Genomic DNA, 24,428 nt, shown 5'->3' on the forward strand with positions numbered 1-24,428 from the left:
TGTCTCCCATCGTGTTCACAAGCCAGCTTCCAGAAGAGTCTTTCTCGACCACGTTACTGAAGTGTCGGCCCTCTACGCTCGAGCTTCTATTGCATTGTTTTATTTCATATTTTGATTATGCTTGTTACATTTTTAGTATGCTTATTGCTTTGAGAAATGATCTTTTAATTTGCTTGTTTGATCACCTGTGACCCCAAATGCACTAGAGTGTCGGCTCCTGAAAGCAGGGATGGTCTTGTTAAGTCCGTAAATCCGGTGTTTGGGGGTCATGCCCGGGGCAGAGAGGGTGCTCGATAAATTTTGTTGAAAGAATGAATGGGAAAATGACTGAGTGGTCTAGTTGGAGCATTATTCAAGATAAAGTACATGAAAATCATATATACACGTTACTGTAAATATCAAGCACAAATACAATGAAAACAAGGGGGCAGATCTGCTCAGGATATTTATTTTTCTTAAACAAATTTTTTTTAAGTTTATTTACTTTTGAGAGACACAGAGCGTGAGTGGGGGAGGGGCAGAGAGAGAGGGAGACACAGAATCTGAAGCAGGCTCCGGGCTCCGAGCTGTCAGCACAGTGACCGACGCGGGGCTCGAACCCACGAGCCATGAGATCATGACCTGAGCCGAAGTCAGACACCCAACCGACCGAGCCACCCAGGCACCCCGGCTCAGGATATTTAGACTGATTAGGTGGCTGCGTAAGGACTTTTCTCTCACCTGCTTGTGCCTGTTCCAAAAACTGGGATGCAAGGTAATAGCTAATTTAAAATTAAAAAGCCTCTTTCCCCGGTTCTCCTTATCATAATGTTGGAACCGAGTAAGTAAATTTCTTGGATGTGTTCTTGATTAGAATTGAATACAAATCAATGCAAAGTGAAACCCAAATCCTTTCTTCAGATCTTCCTTCAGACAAAGTTTCAGGCCTCTGATCTTATCAGGGAGGACAATCAAAGGGAGGATGTGTTGGGTCAGTGTTTGGATGAAAGGGAAGTCAAGAATAGCCATTAATGATTTTCTAACGCTTGGTCAGCATTAAAACGCCACCTGCTTGGTGTATGAAAAGGATCGCGTTTCTGGTAGGCACACAGGGTTCTCATCTCACCGGGAGCTGGTTAGAGACTCTCTTACGCCCACTGCCATTTTGCATCCCATTTTAATTGGAATCATGTGAATCCTGGTCGGTAATGTTCAGAATCAGAAAACCCTCCACCTGTGGAAAACACTTTCGATGGCGATTGAAACGGAGGTGTTTGTCTTTGCATATCACGTGTGCAGAATGATGTATGCCAAAACACTCAATTTTTTTGCAAGCCACAGGATTTTCCTAAGCATGTATGACTGCTTTTGCTACCTACCCTTACCGGAAAAATGTTTATTTAAATATTGCACCATCCACACAAGCACTTTTATTATTTACCGATTTAAAAAAAATGACATCATTACTTTTCTTCTGAATTTTTTACAGCGACAATTGTGCAATTAAATTACTGAATTCATTTATATTTAATTGTGCTTTTGGTTTAATGTGCTATTGGACGACATTTCTTTCTGAGGCTGTTAGTTTTCCATGCAACGCGGAGAATCTAAGGCTATATCAAGGAAATATATTACATGGGCAAGACAAAGTCTCATTAGTGTTATTTATAGCATGCTGAAACCTCATTAGGGGAAGGTATGCTGGATTCAAAAATGCATTACCGGGAACGCTTTATTTTTTGTACTGGAGAAATTGCTTTTATTGTGTTTCTTTGTCACAAGCATAGTGGCTACTGGACATTTTGGTTTCTTAAAGTCTGAAATAAATTAAGTTAGAAGAAAAGAGTAATTAATCCACTTGCAAGTATAGCCTCGTCATATTAGCAGAATGGCTTCCACATGGTTCTCAGGGATTTCTGTTTACCCACACACCTTACCCTCGACCAATCATTAATTTATAACTTGTTTCACCTCAGGTAAAAAGCACTATTTTTCAGGGCAGTAGTTTGCATCTTAAACAGTAATAATGTGCTTTTAGTGCACTTCAAATCAGGGATGAGTGAAACCTGAGGTGCAGAGTCACAAATTGCCCAATTTAGGAAGTTCTATTTGTTCTAATGTGAGCCATGTATTCAACCCTGCACAAATCCTGTCCGGGAGGCCTGCCGGAGGCCTGTGATTTGAGGCAAATGGGGACAAAAGAACGAGTTTCTTAATTGTCAGTCTTAGCAATGGCACTCATTTGGAGTGTGTGGTTGCCTGATGAGACGGGGCAAAGAGATGCTGGAGTATTACCGTTAAATTTCTGCTTTTTCCCCCAGGACTTCGCTTTGCTGCAGGGTTGGGTAGTGGAAATTGTTCAGACCTGGCCACTAATTTCCAGGCTCCGGCATCCTCCTGCCTGTGGGTGGTTATTGACATCTGTCCTTGGGTGGAAGGCCATATCAGTAAGGAACGATTTCTGCTGAAAGATTCAAGAAACTAACCGTTGTTTACGATATAAGAACATTAATTATTTACCTAGCGGGAGAGATAGGTGATCCCAGGGTTTATTTGTTCACTCAGCTCTCTCATTAAGAATCCAGGTTCTTTCCATCCTCTTCTCTATCACTCTCAGCCTTTTCTCTTCATGCTTATCGCCACGTGGTTTCAAGATAGCTGCCGCAGCTCCAAGTATCGCATCTTTACACTAAGTGTTGCAAGCAGAAAGGGAAGGACAGGGGGAAAGTCTTGTAGTCTTGTATGTTTGTTTTCTATAGAAAAGAAGCTCCTCCCTGAAACTCTGCAGGCTTCTCCTTAAGTTTCATTGGCCAGGGCTAGTCCATTTGATCCACTCTTCCCCCAAACAAATTACTAAAGAGCAGTAAGATTATTAGAATTGCACTAGGGCATGGAGGGGGGATCCCTGTTCTCTAAGATCAAGGGTTTTCTCTGCAAGGAGAAGGTGGGGTTATGGCTGTTGGGTCATGAATAGCCAATATTTGTTGCCTGCCACAAAACAAGCACGAGTCTTTTGCACAGCCGATGTTTCTTCTAGTCCATACTTGTGATCATGCTTCCTGGGCCTAGCCAGAGAGGAGTTTTCTCATCTATCCTTTCTCTTTCCTTCCACTCATCCACCCATCCATCCATCCATCCATCCACCTGCCCACCCGACACTCATCCAGCCAACTGTCTACTACCCACCTACCAAATACTTGAGGAAAAGTTGCCATTTACTAGGGATATATTAATTGCTTTGTGGGATACAGAGATAAACCAGACGGAGATTCTGCTCTGAAAGCAACCTTGATATATTTTGGAAATTAGATGCATTTTGGAAATTACATGCCCAAGTAATTGTGGTTCATGCTAGAAAGTCTGAGTTGAACTGGGAGTTCACAGATGGGAGAACCACAGAATCTTTCTGGAATAAGATGAGATGTGAACAGTTTGTACGTAATAGCCCTTATTAAACACAATAGCCCTTTCTGCAGCTTTGTCATTGGAAAGCATTTCCATGATCCTCTCAGGAGTTATTTTTGACAGTTTCTCTTGCCCCAGCTTCCTGTGGCTGCCAGTGACACATGTAGGGATGGAGTGGTCCCTGGTTAGGAAGGGAGGGTCGATAGGGCAAGAGATGGGTCTTGATGTCCTTTTGCTTCACTTGATAATGAGTGCATTTGAATTTGTGGGTGAATTGGGTGGCTGGTTTTGATGAGATTGCTATTGGAATTATGTCACCAATGACTCCAAGTAATGCATCGAGGGCAAGATCACTACAGCAAAAACCAGGAGAAGAAATAGAAATCATCAGCCACATTAACAGTGATGAATGATCATGGCGTTGATGTGGTCTCTCTCTCTCTCTCTCTCTTTTTTCCCCTTTTGGAAGCAGACAGCCCTATACCTGGCTACATTTCCAAGACATAATGACATAAATAGCTCCTAGGTGTACATCTACAAACGGCCTTCTTGCCATCTTAGACTTGAAGTCAGAAACCATTTAGGGCAGACAGGCAAACTTGAAGCTTGTAGGTCAAATACAGCCTGCAGTCGTATTTTGTTGGGTGTACCTGGGGTGTTTTAGAATCATGAAATTTTAAAAAATAAAAATTCAGATTTGGAGCCTCTCTTTAAAAAATGGGAAGATGTAGGAGTGCCTGGGTGATTCAGTCAGTTAAGCGTCCAACTTTAGCTCTGGTCGTGATCTTGCGGTTCATGGGTTCGAGCCCCACGTCAGACTCTGTGCTGACAGCTCAGAGCCTGGAGCCTGCTTCGGATTCTGTCTTTCTCTCTCTCTCTCTCTCTGCTCCTTCCCTGTTTCCCCCCCCCTCAAAAATAAATAAACATCAAAAATTTTTTGAAAATGGAAAGATGTCAGGGTGACTGGATGGTTCAGTAGGTTAAGCGTCTGACTCTTGATTTCAGCTCAGGTCATGATCTCACAGTCATGGGACTGAGCTCCACGTCAGGCTCTGTGCTGAGTGTGGAGGCTGCTTGGGATTCTCTCTCCCTCTCTCGCTACCTCTCTCTCTCTCTCTCTCTCTCTCTCTCTCTCTCTTCAAGCAAATAAAAAAAAGGCAAACTCTCAGATTCATCCAAATCTATAAAAAAATGGAAATATGCAGACATCCTGGGGCCATGTCCCACACAGCAACACTTGCTCAGAACTTGGAAGCTTCAACTGCTTTGAACAGGGTGTGGCCTCGTCAGTTTGCCGCAATACCTGCCATTCCCTGTTGCCTCACATGGGATCTACTGAATCATTTGTTTTTCCTGGTGGAGACTGGAAACTTTGGGATTTGGCATCCCTGACTTAGAGGTTTTAGTTCAGATTTACGCAACACGGCACAGATATACTCTACCGACTTAGAAATCATTCTACTTTTCTCATTTTTCAAAGTCCTAGGAGAAAGCTTACCACTCTCTTCTAAAGGTTTTATTGTTTTGTTTGGTTTGTCTAAAGTCATGAATAACGTCATATTTGAATTGCTAATAGCCCTCTTTATAATGTGTTGACATTTCAGTTAGTTTTAAATGGAGTAAAACTATCTGGGCAGAGTTAATCTAGCTAAGTGTAAATTAATAGGTTTCTTTAGAGCTATACTGTATATGTATATGAACTCTTTCCACAGGGAGACATTTTGGAAGGCAATTAACTCTTTCAAAAAACTGTCATTCAGCGATCCCAAGCGGCTTGAAAGAGTTAACCCACCTCCCAAGTATGCAATTAACTTCATTGGGGCACAGCAAATTACAATCTTGGAAAATTTGGCTGAGTTATTGTGGTTGTTACTATTGCTTTAAATAGTAGTAATAATGGATTTATGTAGTACCTTGACACCGCAGAGCTGAAAACAATTACATTTAAATATCAATTTAATTTAATGTGAAACCATGTTTTGTCTAATCATCGTAGCTAATTGCCATCCTTTAGAAGCGGTTTCCACAACATTTTTATTAATGGTCTGATAGCAAGTTGGCTGCCTGGAAGTTTCTCGCACAAAGCGTCATGTGTGAATTTATGTGTGTCAACCATATCTTTTTGAGTGTATTGACTAGATGATGCGTACATAATATCTGACCTACTGAAGATTAGAAATGCCAGTGGAGGGGCGCCTGGGTGGCGCAGTCGGTTAAGCGTCCGACTTCAGCCAGGTCACGATCTCGCGGTCCGTGAGTTCGAGCCCCGCGTCGGGCTCTGGGCTGATGGCTCAGAGCCTGGAGCCTGTTTCCGATTCTGTGTCTCCCTCTCTCTCTGCCCCTCCCCCGTTCATGCTCTGTCTCTCTCTGTCCCAAAAATAAATAAACGTTGAAAAAAAAAAATTTAAAAAAAAAAGAAATGCCAGTGGAGTGAACATGTCTTTGAATCACATGTCCGGAGAATGTCCATAAGGATAAGATGGACGCCTCAAATAATGAAGTCGATGCACAAAACAATGCAAGAACAAAGTTGGCCTTTCTACGCCTTCTGTCAGCTAGGGATCCCTATTAACAATCAATAAGTGTTCAATGAATACCCAGAGATCAAGTAGTGTTGTAATAAATAATGTTTGCAATAATCTCCCTGGGGCCATGCAAGACGTGTGATGTCAAGAGTAACACTGAAGAAAGATTAAAGACCTTAAATGCTTTCTCCCTTAAGCCCCTAAAACAAGAAGAGATCGAATATTCGGTGGGAAATAAAAGAAAAAAAAAATAAAACATGTAACTTTTTTGTATGTGATGACCAGACAGACTGATGGGCTGAGAAGTTAGGAGACCTACTTTTTAGACCCGATTCTTCCACTTTTTAACTGTGGGATCTTAAGCAAGTTATTAGACATTTAGGAGCCTTTTTCAGTTTCCCCCTTTTAATGAAGATGGATATTGCATATATCTCATAGGGTAATTGAGAAGTTTAAGTCACATGATTTCTATGTAGAGCTTGCATAGTGCAGGACACATTGGAGATGCTCGATGTGCTTCTCAAGTCTTAGTTCCCCTTTACTGTTACGTGAAGAAAAGCTCTTTTGCACCTTGAGTGTTAGGAATTTTCCCAAAACAGCCAATATTATTGTACCGAGTTGATGAAAATGATTTTCTTGTTCCTACCTGCGTTTCTTGCCTTGTCCGAGAATGCCTATCTGGCTACCAACACCTGGACCTTCTTCCCTGCTTATTTTCGTGATGATTTGGTCATTCCTGCTGCTGAGCTGGGGAAGGAGGTGGTAGGTTTGGAGCTGAGACTTTAAGTCTCATAGCGCTAAAGTAGGTGTGTAGACAGGTGTTTGCTTAGTATGTGTGGTTTAGGCAATGTAACTGTGTCCACTTGATTTCACGCTCAGGCAGCCTCTTCCTAAAAGGCACAGGGTTGAGGTATTTGTAAGTGAAGTGGGACGTACCAGCTCTCAGGTTAAAATCGGGGTTTGTCTTCATTTTTGTTTTTACCACTCTTGGCCCATACGCAATGTGGCCCATTGGCCTTCCCACGTGAGGCCAAGTCCTGTGGTCCAGAGGGGTAGGGTAGATAAGATGGCGAGGCGAGGGCACTGGCATTCAGGCCTGGTGGCTCAGGCTTGCGGTGGCGGGCTGCAGCTCGTCAGGCAAGCGGCAAAGGGGTGGGAAAGGGAATGCAGTCTGGTTGCCACCTGTAAAAAGGGTGGAGAGCTCAGAGGGCAAATTGGAGACTGCTGCTGGGAGATGATTGCTGGGAGTCCCTCCTCCTCTCACGCCTCACCTCCTCTCTGGGCTCCTGGGGCTTCTTCCTTCTCCTCCTTCTCCGTGGGTATGCCGAGCTCATCTGCAGCAGCTGGAGGGGAGGATCTCTAGCTCAGTGCCCCACTTCTAAGGAGGTAAGGGTAGGCCAGGGAATGGAGTTCCAACAACAGGGGCTCTCTGTGCCTCACCTCCCCATCCCTCCCCTCTTCTCCCACCCACCCCATGGCTACATCTGTTGTGGAAGTCTAGGACGGAAAAGAGATGTGGGCTACCCCACTTTTCAGCATCTATTTTCTTTTTTTTTTTTTTAAATTTTTTTTTTTCAACGTTTATTTATTTTTGGGACAGAGAGAGACAGAGCATGAACGGGGGAGGGGCAGAGAGAGAGGGAGACACAGAATCGGAAACAGGCTCCAGGCTCTGAGCCATCAGCCCAGAGCCCGACGCGGGGCTCGAACTCACGGACCGCGAGATCGTGACCTGGCTGAAGTCGGACGCTTAACCGACTGCGCCACCCAGGCGCCCCTCAGCATCTATTTTCAAGGTTGATTGTGGGGGGAGTAATTGAACAGTGTGTTTTTGATACATGGTGCCATGTAAATGCTAAATAGACTTGTAATTGATGGGCACACTTATATTTCAGATACCATAAGGTGCGATGGGAATGGATGGATATACAGGCTCATTCCATAAATAGCATGACACAGTAACACATTCATTGGTTCAACAAATATTTATTGAGTGCCTGAGTGGCTCCTAGGAGCCAGACATTATGGTAGGTGCTAGAGCGACAGAGCAAGCAACCACAGAAACAGCAAGAAACCTACTCTCCACCCCCGCCCAAGGAACGTACGTCCCGGTGGAGGGAGAGAGGCAGTAAGCAAAGGAATAAATACGATCTCTAGTTTTAGAAAATCGTGTTAAATGCAATGGAAAAACGAAGGCAAGAGGGGATAAAGACGTGGGGAGAGGTGCAATTTTAAAGGGGGTGGGCTAGCTATTATGTTTTAATAATTAATTCTTCCAAAGAAGTTTAGATTTTCAAAATTAAAATCTATTCCAACATAGCATAAAAAATGCCTTTTATGTTACATAGACATCCTTTCTAGACATGGCATTTATGATTGTGTGTGTGTGTGTGTGTGTGTGTGTGTGTGTGTGTGTGTGTGTGTGTGTGTTTGTGTGATTTTTTATAGCTCCAGAGTCAGGGTTTCTGTTTTCACCAATTCTTCCAGGCTCCACTAATTTACGAATCTTTTTTACAGATTCTTTCTCGTTCTTTCAGTCTTTCTCTTGCTATGTCTTTCTCTCAACATATTTCTTCTGTTCCCTAAGTTTAGTGGCATCTTCTAGCCAAAAGCATATCTGAATGTGTTCCTAGAAATGCAAATTCAAACTTAGAGACCTCGAGACTCATGGAGGAACCACAGGCTCCACTGGGTGGGCAAGACTGAGTGTACCGCTGTGCCTTGGTGGTCAAGAACCCAGGCTTTGGGATCAACACTGAGGTCTTGGGCAAGGTATTTGATCTCTCTGGGCCTCTGTTCCCTCACCTGCAGAATGAAGATAATTCCTCCTTCAGAGAGCTGTGGTGCGAATTAAATGAGAGACCCTAAAGAAAGTGTATAGCACATTGCCCAACCTATAATATGCTCAGGAGGTGAGCACCTCCTGATTTTTTTCTCATTAGAAGTTTTGGAAGATAATTAGTCTAGTATTTTATCATGGCAATCGTCCGGCTTAATAGTTTTCAAATTGTTATTATTTTTTTTAAATCAATACAAGGAACGCTATATTTTCCAAAGAAAATCTAGCATGGATGCTTGGTATATAAGGAAGAAAAATGGGATTAAGCGTGTTGAAATGAAAACAGGAAGTCTGAACCTTGCCCACTCAGCCTGTGCCCCTTGAGTCCTCAATGTTCTTTTCTTTCCCAATAACAGCCTGTTAGACATTTCTGAGAAACACCAGGGTTTTCTGGGTCTTTTAGACCAATGAAAGCAATGTATCAGAGGGAGGCTGACTCGAATCTTCCCTCAAATGATCTGCATCCTTAAATTCTCTTTATGAACAATAGTCAACCTTACCTCCTCCCTAGAAAAACTTGGGGTGGGAACTGGTAGTTTGGGTTTCTCACCTACCTCCTCCATTTCTTTCTCCTTTGTAGTCCATTGAACTTTTCCTTCACAAGGTCACCAGAGGCTACCTAGTTGGCAAACTCAATTTTTCATCCTGTTTTACCTCTATGTAGCATATGCAATTGACCATCTCATCATTTCTGAAACTCCATCACCCTGGGGCTTCCACAGTCCTGCCGTAAGGGCCTGAGACCTCTCAATAATGACAGCTTTGATTAGGTCACTCCCTTTCTCAGAAGCCTTCCATGGCTCTCTGTTTTCTGTGGAATCAAGTACACACTCAGCAATCAATATTCAAGACATTTCATGATCCATCTGATCTAAAGCTTCTTTTTTTAGCCTTGAATTTTATGACCTTCCTGGATTATTGCCTCAGCCTGCTCTAGAGCTCCCATACGGTGTTTTTAAAGTTGAGGAAGTTTACTTATGTTTCGGCAAGAAAAATAAGGGTGAGATTAGGGAAGATATAAAATAAAGGACCCTTCATCTGGGTCTGGTAAGCCGAGTAAGATTTAAAATGGTAGAGACAGTAATAAGGGCATGACATGTTCTCTGCCATGCATGAAAAGTGAGTATGTGCCCTTGTCAACTCTAGGAGATGGAAGTTATTTGAGATCAGGGACCATTGTGTTATTCATATTTGAAGCCCCCACCATATCCAGCTCGCAACTCTGTTCATCATAATCCTCAATAAATGAACGCTCAAAAGAAGGAATGACTAACAGAATTTGAAGTCTAGCAAACTTAAAAAATTTGCTCAAGTTAATATAGTCAATTACCGAATAGATTAAACCCTTTGAAAAATGCAAACTAATATAGAAATGTGTTTTTATTATCTAATTCCCTAATGTGTTTTTTGTTTTATAAATGATGCAATTATGTTATTACAGTGTATCTGCGTTCATTAATAATTTTGTCAGAGGAAAGCCGGTGTCCTGTTGGAATTATTTGTATACCTGGACTTTTTATCACAGCTTCTCCAAAGGAAGCTGCATCAGTTATTTATGTATGTATTTATTTAGCCAAATAATGCTGCATCACAAAGCATTCCAAAACTTAGCAGCCCGAAGTAACCACTGTTTTTTATTTGTCATGGATCTAAGGGTCATCTCTGTAATTGTGCTGGTATAAGCAAAGCTTGGATGATCTGAGCCGGGCTCACTCTTGTATCTGGGCCAGCTAGTGGGTCAGCGAGAGGCTGGCAGGTTGGAGGATAACCTTGGCTCTGCTCTGAGTAGTCTCAGGCGGGCCCAGGCTTGTTCTCTTGGTGAAGGCAGAGGAGAAAGAGAGTGGGGAGGAGAGTACAAATCCAGTAGGCTCAGGCTCATAATGCTCGTGTGTGCGTGTGCGTGCACACACACACACACACACACACACACACACACAGCCACTTCTACCATATTCTACTGGCTCAAGTGTCACAAGGCAGCCAAGAATCATGGACTGGAGAGAGAGATTCCACCTTCTTCTCAGTGGGGGGAGCTACAGAGTGACATGGTGGCACAGGGTGTGGATACAGGGAGGAACAGAGAACTGGGACATCCAGCTTTCAGTCAGTCTGCCACAGAAGATCTACATGCACCATCGTTTTTTGTTGTTGTTGTTGTTGTTTTTAATATTAAGAAAGGGACCAGGGAAGATGCACATTACTCTAGCTTGAGAGACCAGGAGCTTGCTTTTGCCTCATTGATACTCAAGCTGCTACTTGAAGGTGCTCAGGGTATTACCATTCAATCTGCCCCTGAAGCTGATTTAATTCTTTAAAGGCTAATTCTATATTCTGTCCTTTCCATGCCCTCTTAGTCTCTTATCTTCTAACACGGGAAATGATAGATCAGTTGATTTGTTGCCTTTGTATCTATAATGACTAGAGAAAATGAAAGACATTGGGAAGTTCGTAGGAAGCAGATATGTGGACAAATGAAAAGAGAGCCTCTTTCTTGGCTTGTTTTTGAAAGGCAAAATCTCAAAGAAAGTAGCGTGAAGTCTTGGGGGATGTTTTTTGGTTTGGAAAGGATCTAACTAGGTGTGTGAAGGCATCTGTAGGGGGGAAGTGAATGGAAGTGCTGATCTGAAGTATTGGAAGGCATAAGAAAGAAGGGCCTGATCAATAGCTATTTTTCAAGTGCGGAGCATAATTTGTGTCAGGCTGCTGAAATGAGTTAGTGCTTCATAGTTAATGGCTGTGAGCACATTCCTGATCGCAGCACTCTCCAGAATGTTTGCCATCGACAATTCTAAAAGGCTGTGAGTGACTCACAGCCTACGTGAATAACCCACTGGAACTTTGTGATCTGGGGCTTCTTCTTATTAAAAAAAAACTTTCTCTTGGACACTGAGCATCTGTACTTATGTCTCTGGCCTGGCTGCCCCTCAAACCATCCAGTACCCTTGCCATCTTGTTTGGGTTGCCCTTCTTCCATCTGAGGCTCTCATGGTTCCCCCACTCAGCTCTTTCTTAAGCTCTAACGAAATACCGTTCTCTTCCTATTCAGAGTGTGGTCCATGGGCCAATGACCTAGATGCCACTTGGGAATTCATGAGTTTCAGGCCCACTCCAGACCAACCAGTCAGCCTTCATTTGAATAAGATCCCCAGTGGGTTTGTGTGCTCACAGAAGTTTAAGAAACACCACATTATTCCACAAACATTGATATTCACCCTGGCTATTTCTGTTCCCTCACTGTGAACCTCTAAGGCCCCATTTTTCTCTTACCTTACGTTAGAAAATGCTCGTCAACTTTTCATTAACCTCTATATGAGTGACTCCAAAGTGTCATGAGCTATACTAGCATAGAGTGAAATAAAGTCCCGTTAAGAGATATTATTTTTCAAGGTTCTATATTTGCTTTGGTAATTGGAAACTGGAAGTGGCTGTGGGGCCTTCTTCCTTTGTCGAGGGGCATCGGCCAAAAAAGTAGTCTGAAAATTAGACCTTTACGAAAACCAAGGCCACACCATTTTACCCTTGCTGTACCCCAATGTCAATCAAGACTTTCTGCCAGCAGCGTGGAGGCTGCTTGTGATTGGAGCGATATTAGAAACATAATCTCATTAAGTAGCTACCATTTGAGTGAGTTTTATCCATTCACCGAGTGTTTTCCATGAACTGTATGCCACTCACTGACCCAAATATGTAGTCATGATATGATATAATCACATCAGCTGTATGGAGCATGGCCCCCATTTTACAGATGATGAAAGTGAGGCTCAGGGAAGGGAAGGAAATTGCCTAAGTTCTACAGCTGGGGAATTGCAAGATTTGAAAGAGGCTGCATTCTTAAATCTATGTGATTTCTCCAACTGGAAATCCCTTTCTTTGGTTCTAAAAGGCTTTTTCCTCTGGGTTTACCAACCATACGTTTTTGAGAAGAGGCATTACACTAAGCTGATTCCTGACCTTCTTTCACGCCTGGGCTTGGGTATTTTGAGTTCTCCGTCCCCATCCTTGTCTTCATTGTCTGTTTCAAATGCCACATCCAGCACGATGTCCATTCTGATACCTTCCAACAAGATGTCACCTCTCTCTTTGCATGGTGTTGCCTGTGGTCCTCTGGAAGCTTTACTTAATTGTGGAATTACCTGGCACCTTCTCTAACAAGGACGTTCCATCCTTTGCTCCCCTTTGCATCCTTTGCCCTGCCTGGCACCGTGCCTGGCACATCACAAATAACACGTATTTGTTCAGTGAATTGAATCTAAGCTGACTTCGCTCTGACAGGGACCTTGGGAGTGTCAGAATGCCGGGTGGAGGAAAGGTTGTTAACAGAGGAGAATTTCTCTCCACAGACTATCTCACACTTTTTGCCAAGGGCCAGCCCAGATTTCTCCTAAAATCCAGACCACAAAGAATGGAGGCTGAGGTGATGATGAGAGGAGACAGAGCATGTTTTAAAACCCCAGGAGCCACCTGGCCCGGCTTCCTAAGAAGGGGAGTCCACTCAATTGCTTTTGTTCCTGAAAAATCTCAACTAGAAAGAAAGCAAACATTTAAAACTTTCTCTTGGAAAGCTATTCTGCCTTTGATTTTTCAGAATGTCTTCAAGTGATTTGGGTCTATTTTTAATACCCGTGAGACAGGATGTTGTAAGGAGAGCTAAATATAGGGGCCACATCCCCCTTTCTTTTATTCATTGGCCTTAATCTTCCTAGGAGGAAAAGAAATCGCACATGATATTTTACCACGGAGTTGTGACGTTTGCCCTGATGGGCTCTGTTGAAAGAAAATTCATAAATACTGTGTCGGAAATAAAGATAATGAATGGATTCTTTTTGAAGAAAATGTTAAGTGGGAGTTTCTTTATGTTAAACCTCCCCTGTCTGCTGAAGACTAGGAGATAGTTCCTCTTGTCTTCTTCAGGGTCCTTTGGGGACAGCAGTCAGCCTGTGTTACTGGAGCAAGCTTCAGCACCCTACCATCGGATTCCAGAAGAGTAGGACACTCAGCCAAAAATAACACACAGCATCAGAGCAGCAGCTATAATTCCGGTTCATTATATACTTACGAGGCTTCTTCTTCCTCCTCCTTCCCTCCTCCTCCCCTCCTCCTCCTCCCCTCCTCCTCCTTTAAAGAAAGCACCAAACTCTCGTTAAAAGCAAACAACTGTGTGAGTGCCCATTGAACCAGAAGGAGGGACTAGGGCTTCTTGAAGTAGTGTAAGCTCAAGGATCTCTGCTAGAGGGCTCTGCTCTCTGTCTTGTATATTCTTTCATGCCTTTGCATTTCCTACATACTTCAGGACCCATCGTTTCCATTTGCTGTGGGTGGATCTGGGAGATGGCTTGGAAAACTCCCCCGGTGAGGCTTTAGTCTGATGGCTGGTGCCATCACAGCCTTTCGTGGTTGTAAAGGCTGATTAGGAAGGAACAGTGGGTATGGGGATGGCTATCAGAATGGGCTCTGGGATCACCACTTAGTCCAGGTTCTACCCCTTAAAGGCCATGAGAACTTTGGAAAGTTTTCGAACTTGGTTTTCCATGCTTCCTTCCCTTCATCTCTGTAGAGGAGATGATAATGCCTTACAGAACTGTATCAAAGACTAAAGCGCACGGCATGCCTTTAGCCTGTATGTCTGCCATTGTAACAAAGGGTGATTCCAGGGATTCTTCTAGAGCAATGACATGATCCAGGCCCCTGGTTTGGTATATTTACTATGTCTTCACCATCTGCAGGATGGTCTTGGCTTAATTTGGTTTCCAAATTTGTTCATGGTCTCGATTCCCGGTGCTGTTTTAGGTAGGGCGGCAGACTCGGCTTGAGATGCGAAGTTGCATCTACAAGTGTTAGATCTATGCTCTGTGTGGGCTGCCTTTTGGAGGAAAGGTGTCCCAGCCTCTGCTTCCTCTGCTGTTCCCACAACCCCTTCCTGATAGATGGAACTGCTAGAAACATCGCACAGTTTCTTCCAATGAGGTGGAATTAGAAAGGTCCCAGAGAGCCCTCTTTCTGCCCAATCCAAGCCTCCACCCACTCACTAATTCTTCTCAAAGAGGCTCCACTGTTGAATCTCTTTGTCGTGTGCACTCCTGTCCCTCTGTCTTTAAGGATGGCAGCTTTCCAAAGGAACATGCCTTTGTTAAATGCCATTCAAAAGACCATCTCTGCTGATCTTGGGCGGGTCTACATCTGAAGGAGACCTTTGAGGAAACAGGGCCTATGGGCTGTTAGGTCAGAAGGACCCTTGTCCCCAAGTTTCTCTGTTTTTACAAATCGTTAACTGGACTCTATCAGAGGAGAGTTCATTTGTCTGTGTGGACATCAGTGTCTTGCAGGCATGCGTGGATATTTGGCTTTGGAAATGAATCTGAAACGAAAAAGAATCCACAGGTCAGAGTACCGTCGAGTCCTGGTGCTGTGGTTTACATTGCTGTGGAACTATTTCAGAAACTATTTTATTGAAAAACACTACCTCCCAAACCCTTAAACCTAGATTTTACATCAAGGGTTGGGGCAGGGTCTCCATGCTGCTCTTCTTAAAAAGGACACTGCCGGGGCGCCTGGGTGGTGCAGTCGGTTAAGCGTCCGACTTCAGCCAGGTCACGATCTTGCGGTCCGTGAGTTCGAGTCCCACGTCGGGCTCTGGGCTGATGGCTCAGAGCCTGGAGCCTGTTTCCGATTCTGTGTCTCCCTGTCTCTCTGCCCCTCGCCCGTTCATGCTCTGTCTCTCTCTGTCCCAAAAATAAATAAACGTTGAAAAAGGACACTGCCATATGGATGGGACTTCTAGAGTTGAACTATGTTGGGGTAGGGGTGTGGGATAGTATGGCTCCCTGGGGTAGTTAGTGCAAACACGTTTCTCTCTCCATAGCTCAGATATTACTCATGGCTGAAATGATTTGCTTACCTAGCTTTCTCCCCAGAGGACGGTGAAGACACGTGCGTATCCTCTCCTTCTCTTAATCACCAGTAACGGGCACCATTCTTAGCACACAGTAGGTGTCTAATTCATGCTTTGAGTATCCATGTATAACAAAATGATATGAAGACACTACTTTGCCTCTGTTTACTTATCAAGAAAGACACCTGTCTTGGTTTCTGTTACAGGACTGGATTTATCTCTGATGCCAGTTTAGTACTCAGAAAAACATTGAAGTTGAATTTCCACATTTGGTCTGTCTATAAATTTCTGGTTTATTTAATAGCTCTAATAGGCACATTTAAAATATAAAATAAAGTGAACTAAATACGTTGTAGAGTTTTTCCCCCTACCTCTACTCTCTAAATGCTGAAAGTGCTGAACAAATGTATGCTTAGTTTCCTGGTTGCTAGGTTAATACATGGTCTGCATCTGCAAATTGGTTTCTTTGTTGTAGAACCTTTAAAAATTATGGCTGTTCAGACAGAAGCTAGAAAGTATGAATTCAGCTCTCATTTTGTAGTTCCTGTCATAATGCTTTTCTGGAAAAAGAATGAACAGCCATGTTTGTAGCAAGTGGCCTTACCTCTAAATTGTAGACACAATTTATGATGGTTTGCTTTAGGATTTTTTGACTTTCTGATGGGGTAAAAGTGATACACATTCAGTAGAACCTGTATTTGGGGTTTTGAACTTGGAATTTGGATCTTTTCATGGGCTGGTGATATGCATAGGATACCCTCGTGGTGCTGGGCAGTGGCAGTGAGCAGGAGCTCTCACTCAGCCACGTGATCACAAGGGTAAATCACTGACACATGACCATTCTGTACCCAGACAACCATTCTGGTTTTTTTTCACTTTGAGTACAGTCTTCAATAAATTACATAAGATAGCTAACACTATATTATAAAATAGTCTTTCTGATCTTGCCCAACTGTAGGCTAATGTAAGTGTTCTGAGCACACATTACGGTGTATTATTAAGTGCAATTTTGACTTATGGTATTTTCGACTTACTATAGGTTTATCAGGATGTAACCCCATCGTAAGTCAAGGAGGATCTATATACTATTTGTGTGTGTGTGTGTGTGTGTGTGTGTGTGTGTGTGTGTGTGTGTGGTTTTTAGTCAAATCCTTGATGTTACTTTGACTTGGTTTTCATGGCTTAATTTATTTTAGTTGGTAAAGATTATTCATCTCTCATTTAATTCCAGGGTTATCTATTGATTCTTTTCTCCTCATTTGGTATTTTCTGACATTTTGTGGCACTCAAAATTGATTTATACAAAATCAGTCATCTGAATGTCCAGAGGAGGTGTCTTTCACTTGTCATCAGCTGTTTTTCGGAACTACTAAGAGGAATAGTCATGTATGTTGAGATTGTTGAGTGATTGAAGGGTGGGAGTCCTGCCCTTCACACCAATTGTATCATACTTATAAAAATTCTTATGTAATTTTGAAAGTGAGATCACTGAGAAGGTTCTCCAGAGGGAGCACCAAGCAGTTTCTTGGCTGGGGACTAATCTCTTCCCTATAACATTTATCAGTCATTCTGTTTCTAAGCTGCTTTAAATCTATACTCATAATAATAAATAATAATAATAATAATAATAATAATAATAATAAGCTTGCTATGCAAGTAGGCCTTCAAGGAAAGTCTCCCTAGCCAATTGTTTCTTACACTTAATGAATTAGCCTTGTTAAAATGCAAATGAACTTCTGTAGATGTGGAGTGGGGCCTGAGATTTGACATTTCTAACAAGCTCCTAGGTGATGCTGGTCTGTAGTGACAAGTCCTTAGCCTACCTTGCAACCAAATTCACATCCTAATTCACTCCTATTTTGAAAATTCGCAAATGGTATCTGAGCTTTCCCTTGTGTTAAGATATTACTATTAAGAGTAAATGAAGAGGAGGGGCACCTGGCTGGTTCAGTTGGGCTCTACTTGAGATTCTCTGTCTCCCTTTCTTTCTCTGCCACTGCCCCAGACACATGCATTCTCTCTCTTTCAAAAATAAATAAATAAAAATAAAAAAAAAAAGAGTAAGTGAAGAGGGAAGAAATGCCCAACACCCCCTCCCACCCTTCCACCCATGTCAACTTGTGTTTCATAACAGCAATGAGAACCTAAGTATGTGTGTAAGTATGTAAAGCAAGTGGGTTGTTTTTAATAATCTTTAATCAAAAGAACTTGGTGGTTGATAAAGTCAATTTTCATGAGTCTTTAAATTCTTATTTCAGAAATTTATTTGTGCCTCAGGGACTTTGGCCATCCTTAACCTTCTCTGCTCCAAGCCTTTCTCCTCTTCTGAAGTTCCCAATATCCCTATCATCGTTCCTTGCCTGGTTGCAAAGTCTTACTCTTCAAGCCAAACTGGAAAATAACTTGTGACAAGGTGTTAGGGGATAAGGCTTTAGGCTACCCCTCCTAGGAGTATGTGCAGTTTCATAGTGATAGGAAAGTTTTTAAAACCAAAGATATGACTGATAGAATTTTCAGCTCCATGATGGACTACTGGAGGACTTTTCTTGGTGGGGGTAGGGGGGAGGAGAGAAAGAAGAGGGAAAGACATTTCCAGTCTACCGGATAGCCTATTTCTCATTCATCTTACTCATGAGATCTACCTTTCCACTCTACTCATTAGTCTATTTGAGGGCTTATGACTTCAGATGGTCTCTCAAGTAAACTTTAGGAAAATATTCCGTAATTCATCTCTGCTTTGTTTAACATTTGCTGAGACAATACTCTGTATCTCTGTGCTCTCTCTGTGTCCAGGGTACCACAAAGTCAGGAACAGTATATGAACATACTAGAAAGGGAAATATTTTATATTGAATCGGGAAGGATAATGTATGGAACATCTTCACCTGGTTGGACTTAGATTTGATTCTTCTCAAATCAGTGACAGATTCATATGTAGAGAAAAATTGAGGTTCTCATCTGTATGTTGCTTTTTATTACATTATTTTGCTGCAGGCTCAAACATATCAAAGCAATTCAGACATTGTGGATGAAATCATCTGATTTCCATCAATAAATGTCTACTAAATCCTTCCGATTATAGGCAGTTGGTATTATTACATAGCTATAGGAAGACACGGTAATACCATGCAGTAATTAATTGGAGTCTACGTGGTTCAGATTTACACAACATTTAATGTTCGTGAGTATAGCTAAGCTGCTTCTCACTTAAGTGATATAAGTAGACTTGGGTATTGAAATGGATTCTGTTTCTTGGTTTGCATATTTGAGCCTATTACTTTCGATCTCTGTTCATTATACGTAGGTTAAGAAAAAGTCCTTCCTAGTTTACCATTTTCTTTTTTATCATAGAAGACTTTTTCTTCCATACGATTGAAAATGGTTGTTGACCGATCATATAAGTCGATTAAGTTGGGGAATCATAAGTCATATACATACATAAAACATTTGACTTTTGCTCAGAATTCATAAATGTACATTTATTCACCATTATTTTGCTGTGGAGCCAAGGACTTTGCTGTAAGTTGGGGGTGGGGGATCTTTTTTTGGATAAGCTATATCCCTAAAAGAGCCTCTACAAATTCCAGGTTCAGTTTCGTTAAAGTGAATTAAGAATATAAAGACTGACTAGCAATCCAAGTAGAGTTCGTATAGATTTTTATGATCCTTTTCCCCGCAACAGCAAATTTTAAAGCCTTTTTTCTTTATTGGGTCTTTTCAAAGCATTTGACTAGTTTCAGGAAAGCAACAAATCCCTTTCCATTGCAACTCAGATTTTATGGAAATATTATTTAATTAAATTATGTAATTACATTAACATGCACAACTGGCATAAACAGGGTTGGGAACAAACACAAGTGACTCTTGGTAAGCGTACAACCCAAAGTACATGGGTATATGAGAGAGTATTTTATAGGCCACATTATTCTATTGTGGGTATCACTGTAGTTCAGTTTAGATATTTTATGCAGGGAAATGATAAACATTAATTATTCTAGTGAAACAATGAACTTAAGACCAATAGTCTGTTTTTTTCTCTTTTTCTATATACGACTATAGGACCAGAGTTCATCTATTCTAGGTTTATCATTCTTATGACAGCGGTTCCTGTTTGCTTATTTGCTTTTGTATTATTTTGTTAGAGTTAATATTCAGGCACCTCTGATACATTATTATAGTTTTTTGCGTGAAGCACATTTCTGAAGATGCCCACCTTACTATTAGCTTCCAATAAAAAAAAAGCATAAGCAAACCAAAAAGCAAAAACAGAAGTAAACATTTACAAGGAAATGTCTCAGAAAACTTTGAGAGAATGGGTGTGAAGGGAAAATGTACAATAAAATGGGTGGTAAGAACTCATAAAACTTCCAGCCCAGCTGTCAAGTGAAAGTTTGTACAAAATCCTCTCTGTTGGTAAAAGACCATCCATTTCTTCTATGCCTGGAGACTCCTTGGCTCCCTCCTAACTTTCCTCACTGTGTCCCTGCCCCCCTGACCCCAGACTTCCTTTCATTTTCTCCTTTAGACAGACTATCTGCATCTATTACAACAGGTTTATTTTTTAAATGTTTGCTTTATTTTTGACAGAGCGCAAGCGGGGGAGAGGCAGAGAGAGGGGGACAGAGGATCCGAAGGGGACTCCATGCTGACAGCAGTGATCCCAGATGGGGGCTCAGAGCTCGGGGCTCGAACTCACGAACCTCGAGATTGTGATCTGAAACAAAGTCAGGCACCCAACCAACTGAGCCACCTAGGTGCCCCACTAGAACAGGTTTATGGCCATATTGTGTCCTCATTGGGTACTGTGTAATGCGTGGTTTAACTCACCTGGAGAACTCTTTATTTTCTAGACTTTTGATTCTTAACATAAAGTATTAACCCATGTTTATTGTGTAATGTAAAAGAAGTTTCCTTAAAATCAAGGGAGGATTGACTGACGATGCATTTTGTATGGATTTTTCCTTTTTTTAATTTTTATATCTAACTTTTTCCTAAGGGAAATGTGATGAATTCTAAAACTCTTTCTATTTCTTATTAGTCAGCATATTCTTAATAAGCTGCTTATCTTGAGGGAAAAATAGTGATCAATCCTTGGTGTTGCTTGGCTTGTAGATGTATCGCCCTATCTCTGCCTTCGTTTTCACACGGCTTGTTCGTGTGTGTCTGTCTTTGTCCACATTTCAACCTTTTTATAAAGACACTGGTCATATTGGATCAAGACTCATCCTAATGACTTTGTTTTAGCTTGATTACCTTTGTAAAAACCCTGTGTCCAAATAAGGTCACATTTTGAGGTACCAAGCGTTGGGACTCCAACGTATCTCTTTGGGAGGACACAATACAATGCATATAACATAGGTCATGGTTATTAGCACTTGCATTTGAACACCATTTTAAAAAAGGACTCTCCGGGCACATGGGTGGCTCAGTCAGTTAAGCATCCAACTCTTGATTTTGGCTCAGGTCATGATCTCACAGTTCTTGGGATTGAACCCTGTGCCAGGCTCTGTGCTGATGGTGTGGAGCCTGCTTGAAATTCTCTCTGTCTCCTCTCTCTCTCCCCTATCCTGCCTGGGTGTACTCTCTCTCTCTCTCTCTCAATATAAATAAACATTAGAAAAAAAAAAAGACTCTCTCAGTGGTGTCCTAGAGTAGGTTAGAATTTGTGTCTTAAAATGACAGTGCTGTGATCTGGCCAGTGTGTTATCCGTACTTTCCTTATACTTTATTTTCTCGTCAAAACTTCCTTTAATGAAAACATTTAACAAAGACAGAAACAAAACGAATTCTTTTTTTGGTTGCTTGATTTAAGAACAGTGAATAAAAGCTATGTTATTTAATAAGCTCCTTTATTCATGTATGTTCTCATTATGTTTACATTTTGGCGACGTGTACTTTATTCTATCAGTAGTGAATTTATATTGACCTACATTTATTATTTGATGCTTCATTTTGCTTTCATTAAATTCCTTGCTAAATGCTAAGTAGCATTAAAGTCATGCTATTCTGAGTTTGCATTCTGAGACAGAGTGACACTGCATTATTGAACACTTTTCCCCCTTTCGTTTTAAAATTCATATTTCTACATCATCTGTAGAAATTGCCATGCTTAATGCTAGTAACTTATGAGCAGCTGTAAAAGAAGGGGGAATAGTGGAGTATGAGGGACATATGTAGAACAGACTGCCCTTGTAATGGGATCTATTTAAATTTTTTTTTTCAACTTTTTATTTATTTTTGGGACAGAGAGAGACAGAGCATGAACGGGTGAGGGGCAGAGAGAGAGGGAGACACAGAATCGGAAACAGGCTCCAGGTTCTGAGCCATCAGCCCAGAGCCTGACGCGGGGCTCGAACCCACGGACCGCGAGATCGTGACCTGGCTGAAGTCGGACGCTTAACCGACTGCGCCACCCAGGCGCCCCGATCTATTTAAAATAATATTGCAGACTTACTCAGTGCTTGTGGTAAATGCTCTAGTTGGATAACGTCATGTTCTTCTTACAACAACTCCAAATAGCAAGAGTGGTGTATTGGCCAGGGTGGGCTAGGTTATGCTGAGGAAACAGCCAACCCTGGAAGTTTTTGTTGGTCCAGGTTACTCACCAAGGCAACCGTTCTCCATGAGTTGGCTCAGCAGTCTAGTGTGCTTTTGTGTTAAGGCACATCTTATCAACAAATGCCTCGTAATCACTGCCTTACGGGGAAAGGGTCGGCTGACAGTCAGTTACCTCCCTTTCGGAAGTGATACCCATTATTTTTCTTTTATTTCATTGGCAAAAATGTGCCGTGTGCTTATGGTTAATTTTAAAGAGTTTAATGCAATGCGGTCTCGCTGTTTGACTGGAATAGAAGAAAACCAGATGTTGATGAGCAATCATATGCCTAACTGAGATGATAATACCTCCCTTTTACTAGGTTCAGAGAGGTTGGGTGTGTAAAGAAAGTAGGGTTTGGAGAGGTTGGGTGACTTGCCCAGGGATCTGGAGCTACATCATAATGGGGCTGCTAAACAAACCTAGGTCTGTTTGACGTCAGAGTCTATAGTCAACCGTTTTGTGTCCTGCCTTCTGTGAAAGTTGATTGAGCTGCTTTTCAGATGGTTTGATTCAAATGATGAAACCGATTGCTCCAGCTTGCCTTGTGGAGTCCTGTTGATCAGTGGTTATAGGAGACGGGGAAGAACTGATGATTGGTGAGGCTGCCACTGAGTCTAGTGTCTGGGAAAATGTTCTGGACCCTTGTCCCTCTGGCCTTTCTCTTTTTACACCTTGGGACAATCCCTGAAGCGCCATCTGAATATTCTCAACAAAAGAGAGAAGCCAAGCAAGTGCAGGAAGGGTTTTCAGGTATCTGCTTTGCTAGAGGTGAGGTGGAAGGTATAGTCTTGTAGGTATTAAGAGGATACTAATGGCAGGTTAGGCTTGTGTGGAAATTCCTAGTCTACAAAACGTGTTCATTGATCTTCTGAAAGTGTGGGCAAACCTATGTGCGCTAATTGACAGTGACACTGTTATCAGTGACGTGTGATTGTTAACACAGGCAATGGGGTCCAAGACTCCACAGGGGAAGGGGCATTGGCTGGCATGAAGTAGGGATCTACGGCATTGGAGTCACATCTGGATTAACTCTTGGCCATCGCCTGAGCAGATGTCTGTGTTTTGTGAATTCTCCATCTATAAATCAGGAGTGTGATGATGGCTTCATAGAATCTTGGCGGAGAATAAACAAGGTAAGGCTAATAGAGAACTTAAAACAGCGCTGGATACCTAGGTCCAGGCCCAGTAAATGCTGGCTGCTCTTCCTATTATTATGGTGGTTGTTGTCGGGAGGATTTTAGGTGATAATTGGGCTCTGTGTGTAATGGTAGATCATAGCAGAAATACGACACTGACTTCTAGAATATTACGATCACTATCACTAGAGATAGCGGAATATATTTTGAGACCAGTAACCAGGATGGAGAAATTACCCGAAACCCTCTCACCTGGTTTGCTGAAGGAACTAGGGAGATCTCACCTGAAAAAGACACACGTCAGCAGAGACTTGAGGCATGGACCACTATTGTCTTTGGATCTTTGAAGGGCTGTCCTACAGAATAGGCTTTAGACTTACCCCTTATGGAATAATAATAATAAAAAAAACCAGTACAGTTATGGAAGTTACAGGGGGAAGGATATCGATTCAATTGAGCACAAAGCTTTCAACCATGAAACCAGACTGTCTCAGGAGGTGGTGAGTTGACCGTCTCTGGGGGTATAAGCACAGTTTGGATGGGGATCGGTAGCATCCTGGGGATACAGGCATCAGAAGAGTGATCAGATTCGAGAAACCTCAAATGATACTCAAAACTGAGTTTTGTGATTTTAATCCTGGGTTCTCAAGGGGATGAAGGCTTGGTGGCGATATTTTGTAGAGCTTCCCAGTTGATTCTGTTGCACAGCCGAGTTTGAGAACCACTGTTCTCACTGAAAAGAAGTAGGAGATTTTGATGATAGTGCCAGCTACAGGTCTTAAAACTATAGGTAATGAGTTCTTAAGAGCAGGAGAGGTCATTCTGTGTGAGAAACCATTGAAGCAGGACAGAGTTTGGTTGGAGCTGGCTTGGTTTAGCCTCATATTTTGAGCAATCTGTCCAAACTGAAGCCTCTGCTCATTTCAGATAATCATTTGCAAAAAGGGTTGAGGTCCACGGTCAGGGTTGAGTGCCTGCAGTACAACGTTCTGTGGGGGTGAAAGCAGGGACTGTAGGTCCTCAGGATTCAACTATAGGGATCGGTCTATTTTTTACC

General features: G+C 42.2%; 1 protein-coding gene across 1 annotated transcript in view; it reads left to right on the top strand.

Annotated features, from left to right (window-relative positions):
* The window catches only part of PPARGC1A (PPARG coactivator 1 alpha), a 654,387-nt gene that overhangs the window by 324,443 nt on the left and 305,516 nt on the right, over positions 1-24,428 (top strand). The gene's annotated exons all lie outside the window — the stretch shown is intronic.

This window comes from Puma concolor, chromosome B1, assembly GCF_028749965.1.
Source record: "Puma concolor isolate L17-30 chromosome B1, mPumCon1.1.hap2, whole genome shotgun sequence".
NCBI classification, from domain to species: domain Eukaryota; kingdom Metazoa; phylum Chordata; class Mammalia; order Carnivora; family Felidae; genus Puma; species Puma concolor.